The sequence below is a fragment of the Sylvia atricapilla genome, chromosome Z (assembly GCF_009819655.1).
Source record: "Sylvia atricapilla isolate bSylAtr1 chromosome Z, bSylAtr1.pri, whole genome shotgun sequence".
Taxonomy (NCBI): domain Eukaryota; kingdom Metazoa; phylum Chordata; class Aves; order Passeriformes; family Sylviidae; genus Sylvia; species Sylvia atricapilla.
This window is the reverse complement of record NC_089174.1, coordinates 88562734-88576696: the sequence shown is the minus strand read 5'-3', so window position 1 is coordinate 88576696 and position 13963 is coordinate 88562734. Positions and strand designations below refer to the sequence as shown.

Below are 13963 nucleotides of genomic sequence, written 5' to 3'. Positions count from 1 at the left end.
GTAGACGATAATCCAAGGGAGACTCCCTATCAGGAGCTCTTCAGTCAGTCTTAGATATTGCTAAAAGAAAAAAGTAGCCAAAGCTCTTCCTCTATACTAATTCCCACTTAGTAGCCAATGCTCCATAGGAACTGTTAAAAAAGGTAAAAAAGGGCTAATTAGCAATGTTAAAACCTCCCCATTTAATGCCAGTAAAAAGTAGAAAGACATCACTACCAAGGCAGAGAATCTATCTGGAAAAGTTCACCACGTAGATACCCATGTCCTCACTCAAAAGTAAAGCTAATAAAGAGCACCGAAACAATAAACAAGTAAATCAAGCTACAAAAATAGAAGTGTCAAAAATAAACTTAAATTACCAACACAAAAGAAAGCTGTTCCTAGCTCACTAAGCTCATGATACCTCAAGTGATCAGGATAAAAATGCCACCTATAAGTAGGCACAAGGCCAAAAATAGATCTAACCACAAACAGTATTTCTCAAGCTATCCATAACTATGAGACATGGGCTACAACCAAGCAAGCCAAGCAAACGAAGCCCTTACAGGATAGTGCGCAGTAGTCGAAACATAAGCATAAGAAGGCCTAACAAATTGATTATATTACACTGCTCCAGACACACCAAAGTAATAAGCACTGTGTACTCACAAAAATAGAAGCCACCACAGGATGGCTGGAGATCCACTCTGTGCCTCACCCTACAGCCTGTAACACCATTCTAAGCCTTAAAAAGCAAATTCTTTCAAGGCATAGTACCCCTAAGAGAATTAAGTCACACAATAACACTCATTTTAAAAATAACCTTATCAACACCTAAGCTAACAAACATAGCATTAAGTAAGTGGATCATATCCCCTACCATGCACCAGCCGCCAAGAAAGTGGAGAAATACAACAGACTATTAAAAACCACCTTAAAAACACTGAGTGATCTTTCAAAAATCAGGAGCAGTATCTAACAAAAGCCACCCGGCCAGTTAACACCCGAAGTTCAACCAACAGAGCAGGCCCTGCCCAGTCTGAGCTCCTACATACAGCAAATGGAGACAGAGTCCCCGGAGGACATGTAAGAAGTTTGTTTAAAAAAAAAAAAAAAAAAAAAAACCACAACAAAACAAAAAAACCACAAAAACACCAGTTTAAATCAATTCTACCTCAAGTACAGACAAACCCATCCGTGGGATTGTCTTTGCTCAAGGACCAAGTTGCACATAGTGCAATGCAGAAAAATGAAAGAACATGATATGTACTTCAAGAAAACCTAATTGTTAAGTAAGAACAATGTGTAAATAACACTGTTCATTAACTACCATTACCACTGCCTGTATATAGCTATATATATTGTTTCCACAGAGATACATGTACGTGTAATGGATGTGTTTGGAGAGTTAGAGTTCAATGCATTTTGAGAAGTTTACTATAAGGGGGTAGATAAAGGGTAGAATGCAATAAAGTAACTTTATGATGCTGCTATCCCCAGTCATCTGTTCTGTTTGTGCTGTATGTTGTGTTCGGTACCTGTCGGACTGATTTTGAAAACGAAGCAAGAAAAAAAATCTGAAAATTTGCATGGTTTGTTTTAAGAGGGAAACACTCCTGTGCACTCCCTCTCCAATATATTCAGCTCAAGCACTGACAGACTGCAGCACAGAGAGCTGCCTGGCTCTTAGTTCCAGCTGGCTAGGGCAGAGAAGTCCCCTGCACTGGTTTTTTTCCTTTTCCTTAGGGCTGATTAAACCTGCTGCAGACTGACAAACCCAGAGGAGCACGGAGAGCTGGCACCTGCAGCCCACGGGGCCTGGGCCTCAGCATTTTATCAACACCGGAACAGCTGATAAGAGACCAAAGGAGCTCAGCTACAACCCACAGCAAGGACTTTCTAGTTTTACCCTATCACTAAAAAATAGCAAGAAGTTTCATTATTTCATCCTTGAGCCTTGTGAGCGCTTGGTTTGTTAAATAGCTTTGTCCACTTTTCTCCAAAGAAGTTCTTGCCCAAACCAATTTAAGAGAGATGCCCTTTGGGTTTACTTTCCAAAAAAGCTCAGTTCAAAAGATTCCTCCCATATTTACCCTAAGCCACGACAATAACAAACAAGTCAAAGTACAAAAAAAACAAGAGCACATACACACTGAAATTAACAACACCAAAAACAGTTACTCCTAACTTCATAAAGCCACAGTGCCTCAAAACCATCAAAACAAAAATACCATCTATAAATACACAGAAAGCCAAAAGATCCATTTGACTGTAAACAATATCTCCCAAATTATCCATAACTACAGAACGTACACTGTAGTCAAACAAGCTGAATAAATAAACCCCGATAAGACAGCAAACAATAATGCCATTATAAACATCAGGAAACCCGAAGAAATCAACTACATCACATTGCCTCAAACCCACCAAAACAAACACTACACACTCCCCACGATAAGCCACCACTAAATAAATAAAAACCTCCCCTCTACCTCACACTACAGCCAGTTACACCACTGGAAACTTTAGGGGACATACCCTTGGAAAATATTAGACACGACCAAAAAAATTCAACAACAAATCTCAGTTCAAAACCAATCTGATCAACATGGAAACTAAGAAACCTAACATGAAATAAATACACCATATGCCTCATCATACACTATCTATTAGCAAAATAAAGCTACACAATAAATTATTTAAAACCACTCAACAGAAAAAGCTTGAAAAAAATTTAAAACTGCATATAACAGAACACCCAAAATTTGACCAGCCTTACCCAATTGGAATCCTTAAATACAATAAACAAAACCCCAATAACACGTATCAGAAGTCTATCAAAAAAAGCCACTTGAATTAATTCTACCTCAAATACAAACAAGCCCACCCGTAAAAGTTATTTTCTTTGAGTGAAAGGTTTTTTCACTCAAAAACCAAATTACACATAAATAAGACCAAAAAAAAAAAAAAATCAAACAAAACACTATATACCACCAAAGAACATAATATTGAATAAAACCCCACATGTAAGTACCACTACTTATTAGAAGCCACTACTTTTTAGGTGAAGAAGGATTCCCTCCAGGTTAAACACAGACAATAACAGAAGAGGAGTTTCTTCCCTCCTTTTGTCCTCATTTCAACTCCTTTTGTGCTCACAACTCCTTTTTCTTCTGGGAGCACCAGGGAAGAACTGGCAAGATGGAACTAAAAAGGCAAAGGAGAAAAGTCCCCCCTACAAACCCACACTGGCTCACCTGCTGCTGCTGCTGCTCGGCACAAAGGTTTGTCCCTCAGCACCTCCTGAAGCAATGTTCCACATCCAAGTGCTCCCCATGACCCTGTGACAGGCTCTTAATGGCGTTCCATAAAAGATGTAGGAACCCAGAATGAGATCCTCTCCTCCCACAGCTCCACGCCAAAGGGAGTGGAGGCTCCTCTCTTCAGCAGCCCTGGCAGGAACTGCCCCCTCATTCTCCTTTACAGCTCTCACCTGGGGCTGCTCTGTGCCCTCACCATCCCGCGACAACTCGCACCTGCAGCTGCTGCCACCCCGAGTGTGAGGGCGGGGGCAGAGGGGACTTGCTGCTCATTCCCTGGACAGTTCATTGTCTGCACCTGACCTGCAGGGGCTCCGGGCTTTCCTTGGTATGGATTAGGACCCGTCTTCTCCCACAGGTGCCCAAGGCTCAAACTGGCATTCCACCTCCAAAATTCTGTATGTGTGAGATAATTCCTAATAATAATTCCTAAGGAATTTCCCCAGCAAGCATTACCCTTCATTTACAACTTTTCCTTTGGAATAATTGCCAACTTGTCTTTCTGTGGAAGTGTTTCTAACATTCATTGAGAGTTCAGGAGCTGAGTTGGCTTTTTCATGACTCAGCTGACAATCCCAGGCTAAATCCAAATACCCAGAATTAAGGAATGTGTGGGGCAGGAATAGGGGAAGGAATCTATGGGGCAGAGATCTATGAGGCAGGAATGGGGCCAGGAATGTGTTGGGCAGAGATATGTGGGGCAGGAATGGGAGCAGGATGGGGGGCAGGAAAATCTGTAAGGCAGAGCTGGAGGGAGAAAGATGGGGTCAGAAAATCTCTGGGGCAGAGCAATCTATGGGGCAAGAATGTGTGGGGCAGAGATCTATGGGGTCAAGATGTGGGGCAGGGATCTATAGGGCAGGAAGAGGGTGAGGATGTCAGGCAGAACTGAGGGAGAGAAATGGGTCAAGAAAGCATAGGGCAGAAATGTGTAGAGAAGAGAAAAGGAGAAAAAAGGGGTGAGAAAATCTCTGGGGCAGGAATGGGGTCAGAAATGTGTGGGGAAGAAATGTGGGGCAAGGAATGGACTCAGGATGTGCGGCACGATTCGTGATCTGTCAGGAAGGGAACGTGCAGGAATGATGTTCCCTGCCCCACATATTGTCGCCTCATAAATTTCTCTGCCCCACAGATTTTCTGACCTCATATGTCCCACCCCCCAGCTCTGCTGCACACAGGTCTTGGGTAGACCTGTTGTCCCTGGCTGGCCTTTGTACCTGCCTCTGGGCTCCTGGAAAGACCAGTTGTCCTAGGGCCTTTTTTATACCTCCCTCTGGCCTCTCAGGTTTCCTGTTGTCCCTGGCTGGCCTTCAGACCTGCCTCTGACCTCTTGGGTAGACCGATGGTCCCTAGCTGGCATTAATACACGCCTTTGGGCTCCTGGGTAGACCTGATGTTGTTGGCTGTCAATACATTGTTGTGGGCTCCTGGGTAGACCTGTTGTCCTACGGCGGCCTTCGTACCTAGCTCTGGGTTCCAGGGTAGACCTATGTACCAGGCTGGCCTTGGTACCTGGCTCTAGGGTCCTGCGTAGACCTGTTGTTCTAGGGCCGGTTTTGTACCTGCCTCGGGCATCTCAGGCATTCCTGTTGTCCCTGGCTGGCTGCCAGACCTGCCTCTGGCCTCAAAGGTAGACCAGTAGTCCCTGGCTGGTCCTCAGACATCTGCCCTCTCAGGTAGATCTCTTGTCACCAGCTGAACTTAGTACCTGGAACTGGGCTCTTGGGCAGACAGAAACACCTCAGAATTCAACCACAAATCAACCCCAAATTCACCCCACATTGAGCCCAAATATAGCCCAAAATCAACACAAAATTACCCCCTAAATGGCCAAAACATGTTGAATATTGTCCCAAAATTATCCTAAAATTGTCTTAAAACAACCCCCAAAATACAGCCCCAAATTTTCTACAATCAGCCCAAAATTGCCCTCAAATTCAGACACAAAATCAGTGAAAATTCACTCCAAAAATGACAACAAATAAAATGAAAATTCTCCAAAAAAATACCCCAGAATTGTCCTTAAATTGTCAAAAATTGAGCCCAAAAATCAGACAAAATCGGCCCAAAACCCACCCGAACATCTACTCCAAATAGTCCCCAAATCAGCTCAAAATTCAGCCCCAAATGACACAAATTTCTCCCAAAATACCGCAAAAAATTACCTCACAATCAGCTCAAAAATCAGCCAAGATTGAGCCCAAAATGCAGCCAAAAATGGCCCCAAATAACCCCCAAAATCATCCCAAATTTGGCTAAAAACTGGCCCAAAATGCAGTCCAAACTTCAGCCCAGAGTCCCAAAATCAGCCCCAAAACAAGCCCTAAATCACCCCAAATGTGGCTCAAAATTGGACTAAAATTCAGCCCAAAATTCAGCCCAAACAATCCAAAAATTAACCCCAAATTCCGCAGAAATTGCCCCCAAAATGAGCCCACATCACCTCCAAATTCTCCTAAAATTCAGCTCCCAAATCTGCCCAAAATTCAGCAAAAATTAGCCCAAATTGTCCCAATCCCAGCCCAAAAGTGAGAAAATACCACTTCTACAATCCGCCCAAAAACCACCCAAACATCTACTCCAAATGCTCCCCAAATCAGGCCAACATTCAGCCCCAAATGACCCAAATTTCTCCCAAAAGAGCCAGAAAAATTACCCCCAAATCTGCTCCAAAATCAGCCCAAAATTCAGCCAAAAATGGCCCCAAATCACGCCCAAAATTGGCTTAAATCAGCCCAATTTCAGCCCAAACAGTCCCAAAACCAGCCCCAAAGCAGCCCCAAAATACCCAGAAATCACTGAAAATTCAGCACAAACTCACCTCAAAATGCAGCCCAAAATGACCCCCAAAATAAGCCCACATCACCTCCAAATTCTCCTAAAATTCAGGCCCCAAAGCAGCCCAAAACAGTCCAAAATTCAGCAAAAATTACCCCCAACTCAGCCCAAAGTTTCCAAAGTTCAGCCCAAAATCAGCCGCAAATTCAGCCCAAAAACAACACAAAATTACCCCCCAAATGCCCAAAACCTGCTGAATATTTTTCCAAAACTCTCCAAAATTATCCTAAAATTACCCCCAAAATTCAGCCCCAAAATCTATAAAATCAGCCCTAAAAATGATCCCAAATTCAGACCCAAAATCACTGAAAATTCACCCCAAAATTGACCTCAAATTAAACCCAAAATTGTTTCCAAAATTACCTCAAAATTCAGCCCAAAAATCAGCCAAAATCAGTCCAAAAACCACCCCAACATCTGCTCCAAATGCTCCCCAAATCAGCCCAACATTCAGCCCCAAATGACCCAAATTTCTCCCAAAAGAGCCAGAAAAATTACCCGCAAATCTGCTCCAAAATGCAGCCCAAAATTCAACCAAAAATGGACCCAAATCACGCCCAAAATTGGCTTTAAATCAGCCCAATTTCACCCAAACAGTTCCAAAACCAGCCCCAAAAGCAGCCCCAAAATACCCCAGAAATCACTGAAAATTCAGCACAAACTCACCTCAAAATTCAGCCCAAAATGACCCCCAAAATCCACCCACACCAGCTCCAAATTCTCCTAAAATTCAGCCCACAAATCAGCCCAGAAGCGCCCAAAATTCAGCAAAATTACCCCAAAATTCAGCCCAAATTTTCCAAAATTCAGCCCAAAAATATGCACAAATCACCCCCAAATCGGTCAGCATTCAGCCCAAATTGCCTCTCACTTGTCCCCAAGTCGGCTAAAAATTCAGCCCCAAATCAGCCCGAGAATCCGCCTCCAAAGACACCCCAAATCCACAGTCGGGCGGCAGCACTGCCCTCGAGCTCACAGCCCGGGGCTGCCGTGCGGCTCGCTGACGGGCACGGGGAGCAGCTGCAGTACCGCCCTCTGCCCACACGGTGGCAGCACCGCCTTGAGCGCAGCCCGGGGCTGCCGCGGGCGGGAGCTGCAGTACCGCTCTCTGCCCACACGGTGGCAGCACCGCCGCACAGCCCGGCCCGGGGCAGCGGCGCACAGCGGGAGGCAAAGAAGCGCGCGGCCAAAAATGCCCTTCCGAACATCCTCTGGAATAAACGACCCAAAAGACCCGCAACTGCAAGAATTCTGCTTCTAACACATTCAAACCAAAAAAGCCTTTCTTTTAAGCTAAGTTCCAGTATTTTTCGTATTTCTGATTTTTATATTTTATTTATCGTTATGATTTTTTATATTCATATCTTTGTCTACCGTATAGAATACATTATAGTATATTTAACATATCATTGTATAAGCTGACTTATTTTTATTATTGATATTTTTTGTATTTTATATTTCTATTTTTGTCACTTTTATTTTTCTATTTTATATCAAGTCGACTAAAGTCGTCTGGGCTCGGCTGCCGGCCTTGAGTCGGCGATTTTGGTCAGACGTCGGCTATTTTCGGCTATTGGGCGAAAATCGGCGATTTTCTTCAGACGTCGGATCTCTTCGGCTGTTCGGCCACATTCGGGTGTTTCCGCCTTTCCTCGGCGACATCTTCGTTGTGTCTGAAGTTACTTTTGGTCGCATCGCCATGTCTATTGTGGCACCTCTAAGGTCCCCTATAGCTGTTTACATAGTCACCTGACTAAATCGACCCACTGAACCCAGCCGCGGCGCGGTTGAACCGACAGACCACGTCCGCACTCTCTGGAAAGGACGCGGAAAATTGCTCCCAGGCAGCGCCGTAGCCGGCTTTCGGGACAGGCACTTGGGTAGACAAACATGGGGTCCTTGCAATTTTTCCCGCCTTTTTGGCCGCCATTTTGGAAAGGTCGAGCGCCGCGTGCCGAGGCGCCATTTTGGTTGTGGCATACCTCACTAAGGTCCCCTATAGGTGTTTACGCAGTCGCCTGACTAAATCGACCAACTGAACCCAGCCGCGGCGCTATTGAACCCACAGACCACGTCCGCACTCTCTGGAAAGGACGCGGAAAATTGCTCCCAGGCGGCGCCGTAGCCGGCTTTCGGGACAGGCACTTGGGTAGACAAACATAGGGGTCCTTGCAATTTTTCCCGCCCTTTTGGCCGCCATGTTGGAAAGGTCGAGCGCCGCGTGCCGAGGCGCCATTTTGGTTGTGGCATACCTCACTAAGGTCCCCTATAGGTGTTTACGCAGTCGCCTGACTAAATCGACCAACTGAACCCAGCCGCGGCGCTATTGAACCCACAGACCACGTCCGCACTCTCTGGAAAGGACGCGGAAAATTGCTCCCAGGCAGCGCCGTAGCCGGCTTTCGGGACAGGCACTTGGGTAGACAAACATGGGGTCCTTGCAATTTTTCCCGCCTTTTTGGCCGCCATGTTGGAAAGGTCGAGCGCCGCGTGCCGAGGCGCCATTTTGGTTGTGGCATACCCCACTAAGGTCCCCTATAGGTGTTTACACAGTCGCCTGACTAAATCGACCAACTGAACCCAGCCGCGGCGCGGTTGAACCGACAGACCACGTCCGCACTCTCTGGAAAGGACGCGGAAAATTGCTCCCAGGCAGCGCCGTAGCCGGCTTTCGGGACAGGCACTTGGGTAGACAAACATGGGGTCCTTGCAATTTTTCCCGCCTTTTGGCCGCCATTTTGGAAAGGTCGAGCGCCGCGTGCCGAGGCGCCATTTTGGTTGTGGCATACCCCACTAAGGTCCCCTATAGGTGTTTACACAGTCGCCTGACTAAATCGACCAACTGAACCCAGCCGCGGCGCTATTGAACCCACAGACCACGTCCGCACTCTCTGGAAAGGACGCGGAAAATTGCTCCCAGGCGGCGCCGTAGCCGGCTTTCGGGACAGGCACTTGGGTAGACAAACATGGGGTCCTTGCAATTTTTCCCGCCTTTTTGGCCGCCATGTTGGAAAGGTCGAGCGCCGCGTGCCGAGGCGCCATTTTGGTTGTGGCATACCCCACTAAGGTCCCCTATAGGTGTTTACACAGTCGCCTGACTAAATCGACCAAATGAACCCAGCCGCGGAGCGGTTGAACCCGCAGCCCACGTCCGCACACTCTGGAAACGCCACGGAAAACTGTTCCCAGGCGGCCCCGTGATCCGTGTCGCGCGCAGGCAGCCGGCTATCACGCACCCGGAGGTCCCTGCATTTTTCCCGCCATTTTGGCCTTGATCTTTGGACGGTCGGGCGGCAGCACTGCCCTCGAGCTCACAGCCCGGGGCTGCCGTGCGGCTCGCTGACGGGCACGGGGAGCAGCTGCAGTACCGCCCTCTGCCCACACGGTGGCAGCACCGCCTTGAGCGCAGCCCGGGGCTGCCGCGGGCTGGAGCTGCAGTACCGCTCTCTGCCCACACGGTGGCAGCACCGCCTTGAGCGCAGCCCGGGGCTGCCGCGGGCGGGAGCTGCAGTACCGCTCTCTGCCCACACGGTGGCAGCACCGCCTTGAGCGCAGCCCGGGGCTGCCGCGGGCTGGAGCTGCAGTACCGCTCTCTGCCCACACGGTGGCAGCACCGCCTTGAGCGCAGCCCGGGGCTGCCGCGGGCTGGAGCTGCAGTACCGCCCTCTGCCCACACGGTGGCAGCACCGCCTTGAGCGCAGCCCGGGGCTGCCGCGGGCTGGAGCTGCAGTACCGCTCTCTGCCCACACGGTGGCAGCACCGCCTTGAGCGCAGCCCGGGGCTGCCGCGGGCGGGAGCTGCAGTACCGCCCTCTGCCCACACGGTGGCAGCACAGCCTTGAGCGCAGCCCGGGGCTGCCGCGGGCTGGAGCTGCAGTACCGCTCTCTGCCCACACGGTGGCAGCACCGCCTTGAGCGCAGCCCGGGGCTGCCGCGGGCTGGAGCTGCAGTACCGCCCTCTGCCCACACGGTGGCAGCACCGCCTTGAGCGCAGCCCGGGGCTGCCGCGGGCTGGAGCTGCAGTACCGCTCTCTGCCCACACGGTGGCAGCACCGCCTTGAGCGCAGCCCGGGGCTGCCGCGGGCTGGAGCTGCAGTACCGCTCTCTGCCCACACGGTGGCAGCACCGCCTTGAGCGCAGCCCGGGGCTGCCGCGGGCTGGAGCTGCAGTACCGCTCTCTGCCCACACGGTGGCAGCACCGCCGCACAGCCCGGCCCGGGGCAGCGGCGCACAGCGGGAGGCAAAGAAGCGCGCGGCCAAAAATGCCCTTCCGAACATCCTCTGGAATAAACGACCCAAAAGACCCCCAACCGCAACTGCAAGAACCCAGCCATCAGCCAAACTGAAACCAAAAAAGCCTTTCGTTTAGGCTATGCTCCAATTTTTTATTGTATTAATTTTTTTATATTTTATTTATCATCATTACCATTCGTCTTTTTTATTCGTATCTATGTCTACTGCATATAATACGTTATAAATATATTTAACATGTAGCCGTATATATTGTACTTATTTTTATTATTGATATTTTTGTTATTTATTTTTCTATTTCTGTTAATTATATTTTTCTATTTTTTAACTTTTTTCAATTCGTGTTTAACATATTAACAAATAAACAATATTTTAAACTAGATGAAATCATCAACCTAACACACCAATCTTAATTAGGATTAAATGCACCTGGGTCTCTAAGGGGTCAAGATGTAATTTTTATTTGAAAATTACTGGCATATTTTCTCTTTCAGTGTTTTGTTCTTGGGGGAGTGGTTGTGAGGGTTTTTGGGGTTTTTTTGCTTTGTTTTGGATTTCTTTGTTAATAAAAGTTATAAATAACGAGTCCAATTTCATTTAAAAGTGCCAATTCATTAATAGAATTCTGTGACTCAGTATTTTGTGGAAAAAGCCAACAGCAATGGGACAGCATCTAGCCCCCGGGATTAAATGCTGGGTGCACACCTCAGGTGTGACTGCAAAGCCGCACCCCTCCCCGCTCACAGATTCTGCCCCAGACAGTCTCTGCTTGAGGAAAGAGGTTGCCTCTTTCTCTTGTCTACTCTGCAGCTGTTTTCAAATCTACATTTCTTTTCTTTTCCTCTGCTGCTCTGCTGATTGGGGCTCGGGGCAGAGCCGATCCTTCTGATTAGTTTTTCGGGAACTCGGCATACCCACGGCCACGGGGCAGAGTGTGGATAAAGGCTCAGTCAGGCGAGGAGCATTGAGTCATTAGGAATGTCATCTCAGGAGAAGGCCCATCTCCTTCAGGGAACTCCTCCCTTTAGTTTGTAGATGGGGGGTTAACGTCATCCTGGAAACAATCACGGAGCTGCAGAATACTTTTATTTCAAAGAGACATAGGCATTAGATATCGTACATGTTTTATACAGAATGTTTTACTAAAAGAACAAATTAATTCCACCATGGCTATAATAATAACCAAGGAGGTTCGGGGAGCTACAAAAGAAAGCGTCGACTTTGTTTTGTGGCTGCCTCTGAAATACACCCCGACATCAGGCTGCTGCTGGCGATTCTGTGCACGGGTGGGACGAGACCTGTTCGGGGGCTGAAAGGAATAAAAGGGCCCCGGGGGGTTCAGGGCTTTCTCCGTTCAGCTGTTTGACCCGAGCAGAAAACACGGAGCTTTTGCTGAACTGCGCCCTCCATTCTATCCACACGTCCAGGGCACGGGGAGGTCGTTTCTCAACTTCTTTCTTGCCAGCAGCCAAACTTCCACAGCCCCGGGGACAGAAAGAGTCTGGGGACAAACAGGAACAGAGAAAACATGAAAAAATAAAACAAAAATACATCAAATAAGAAACAAAATTAAATAGAAAAAGGAAATAAAATTTAAAAGTAAAAAAATAAAATTAAAAATAAAAAGAAATAAAATTGAATAAAAAACTACAATTACTAAAAGTAATTAAAATTAGGTAAAAAATAAAAGAAAATTGAAAATTAAAATTAAAAAATAAGAAAAAAAACGTTTTAAAAACACAATACTAACGAAAATAACACACACACACACAAAAAAAAAAAACCACAAAGACGACAAAATAAAACATAATAAATAAAATACAAAATCAAATAAATGCAGCTCTGCCCTCCTGCCCCTGCCTAACACAGCTCCAGGAGTTTCCTGGATTAGGCTGCAATATGGAAAACAAACCCAGTGCCTCCCACAAACTAAGGTTTTCTAGACAATGCCCAGTTTTGCTTGCAAACAAATTCTATCTTAGCGGGAAGCTCACTCTGGACGAGCAGCCACACGTGTGCCAAGGCAGGAAAGAACCACCTCACTGTGTCCCAGGAAGAGCAGCCAGGCCAGGACTGAAGTTTTAAGGGGATCCATGGAATTACAAATGCAGCAAATTGAACTTTACAAAGAGATGAATCATGGCCATGAAACACTTGGCAAGTTTTGCTGGGAATTCGCAGAATTCTGTGGGTACGGTGCTGAACAACGCCTGATTTACCAACATTAATGTGGTAAAGTTCCTTGGAAACGTGCCCTAACACGTACCAAAATCCCAATCAGGATGGAAAACTAGCCTTTGCAATAAACATTCCCTTCCTAAAACCAGAGAGAGGAGAAACATCAAATAAAAGGAAGGAATAATACCAAAATCCCAGCTTGCCTGGAAAACAAGCTCACAAATTCCTAACACTGAAATCTTTTGGCACAGTCATCGAGTCAGGGGAAGTTCATGGAATGATGATTTAAAATCTGCTTCCTCTGCTCTGATTTTAAAGGGAAGTGGGAATTCAACAGGTCTACTTGCTCCTATCCAAGAGTCACCTGTAGTTTGTGGGAGTAGATGCAGAGAAACTCCAGACTCACTTGTATTTGACATCTGAAACTCTGTAGGGCAGGAATGTGTGGGGCAGAGAAACGAGGTCAGGATGTGGGGCAGGATAGGTGTAGGGCAGGATTATGTATGGGGCAGAGCTCAGGGAGAAAATCAGGGGGCAGAAAAATCCATGGGGCAGAGATCTGCGGGGCAGGAATGGGGGAAGGAACGTGTGGGGCAGAGCTGGGGGAGAGAAACAGAGCCAGGAAATCTACGGGGCAGGAAAATCCATGGGTCAGGAATGTGTGGGGCAGAAAAATGGGGTCAGAGAAATCTGTGGGGCCAGAATGTGTGGGCAGGGAACATCATTCCCACACATTCCCTGCCCCACAGATCGCAATCGTGCCCCACATCCTGACCCCATTCCAGTCCCATAGATTTTCTAACCCCTCTTTTCTCCCCAGCTCTGCCCCACACATTCCTGACCCTGTTTTTCTTCCCCCAGCACCGCCCCACACAGCTCCTGGGGAGACCTGTTCTCTATGAAGTTATGTCTTCAAAATGAAGGTTTTAGTTTAGTAAAGATCAATTTTTGCTGCTAAAAATTAAGGAGGTGGCATGCTGGTGCTGGGGCTTTAACCTTCTGACATTAGAGGGTATTTGCAGTAAAAATTCATTATTGAAGCAGCTAACTTCAAAATAAGACTTAACCACACAGTTATCCAACAGAGAGTCTCAAAATCAAGATATAAATCTGACAGCTATTAAAAAACTGCTGTCTTTGAAGCCTGTAACTTACCAGCCCCTCATGTTTTCAAGAAGAAAATGCCAACAATATGACTTATTGCAAACTATTCATGTTAACCAAGCTGATGATTAAAACCTAGTAGAAAGCTTAAAAAAACTAAAAAAAATTTAAAACTCCAGGACAAATCTACTCATTTTCCCAAGTACCCTCAGCGGAGAGCTGTGTCAGGCCCAAGTGTCTGGTCCCTGGGCTGCTCTGCCATGGATTTTATCCAGCAGCATCTGAAAGAAAGTT

The 13963-nt window shown here is 47.0% G+C and overlaps 2 long non-coding RNA genes across 2 annotated transcripts; both read right to left on the bottom strand.

Annotated features, from left to right (window-relative positions):
• Positions 1-5826: 5826 nt before the first annotated feature.
• On the bottom strand, positions 5827-6929 carry LOC136373826 (uncharacterized). The gene is made up of 3 exons (XR_010745746.1): positions 6804-6929; positions 6121-6646; positions 5827-5966 (listed from the first exon to the last, which is right to left on the bottom strand). It is a non-coding gene; the product is annotated as an uncharacterized lncRNA (long non-coding RNA).
• Positions 6930-11456: 4527 nt separating this feature from the next.
• LOC136373675 (uncharacterized) lies at positions 11457-13862 on the bottom strand. The gene is made up of 2 exons (XR_010745702.1): positions 13721-13862; positions 11457-11888 (listed from the first exon to the last, which is right to left on the bottom strand). It is a non-coding gene; the product is annotated as an uncharacterized lncRNA (long non-coding RNA).
• Between the last annotated feature and the right edge of the window lie 101 nt (positions 13863-13963).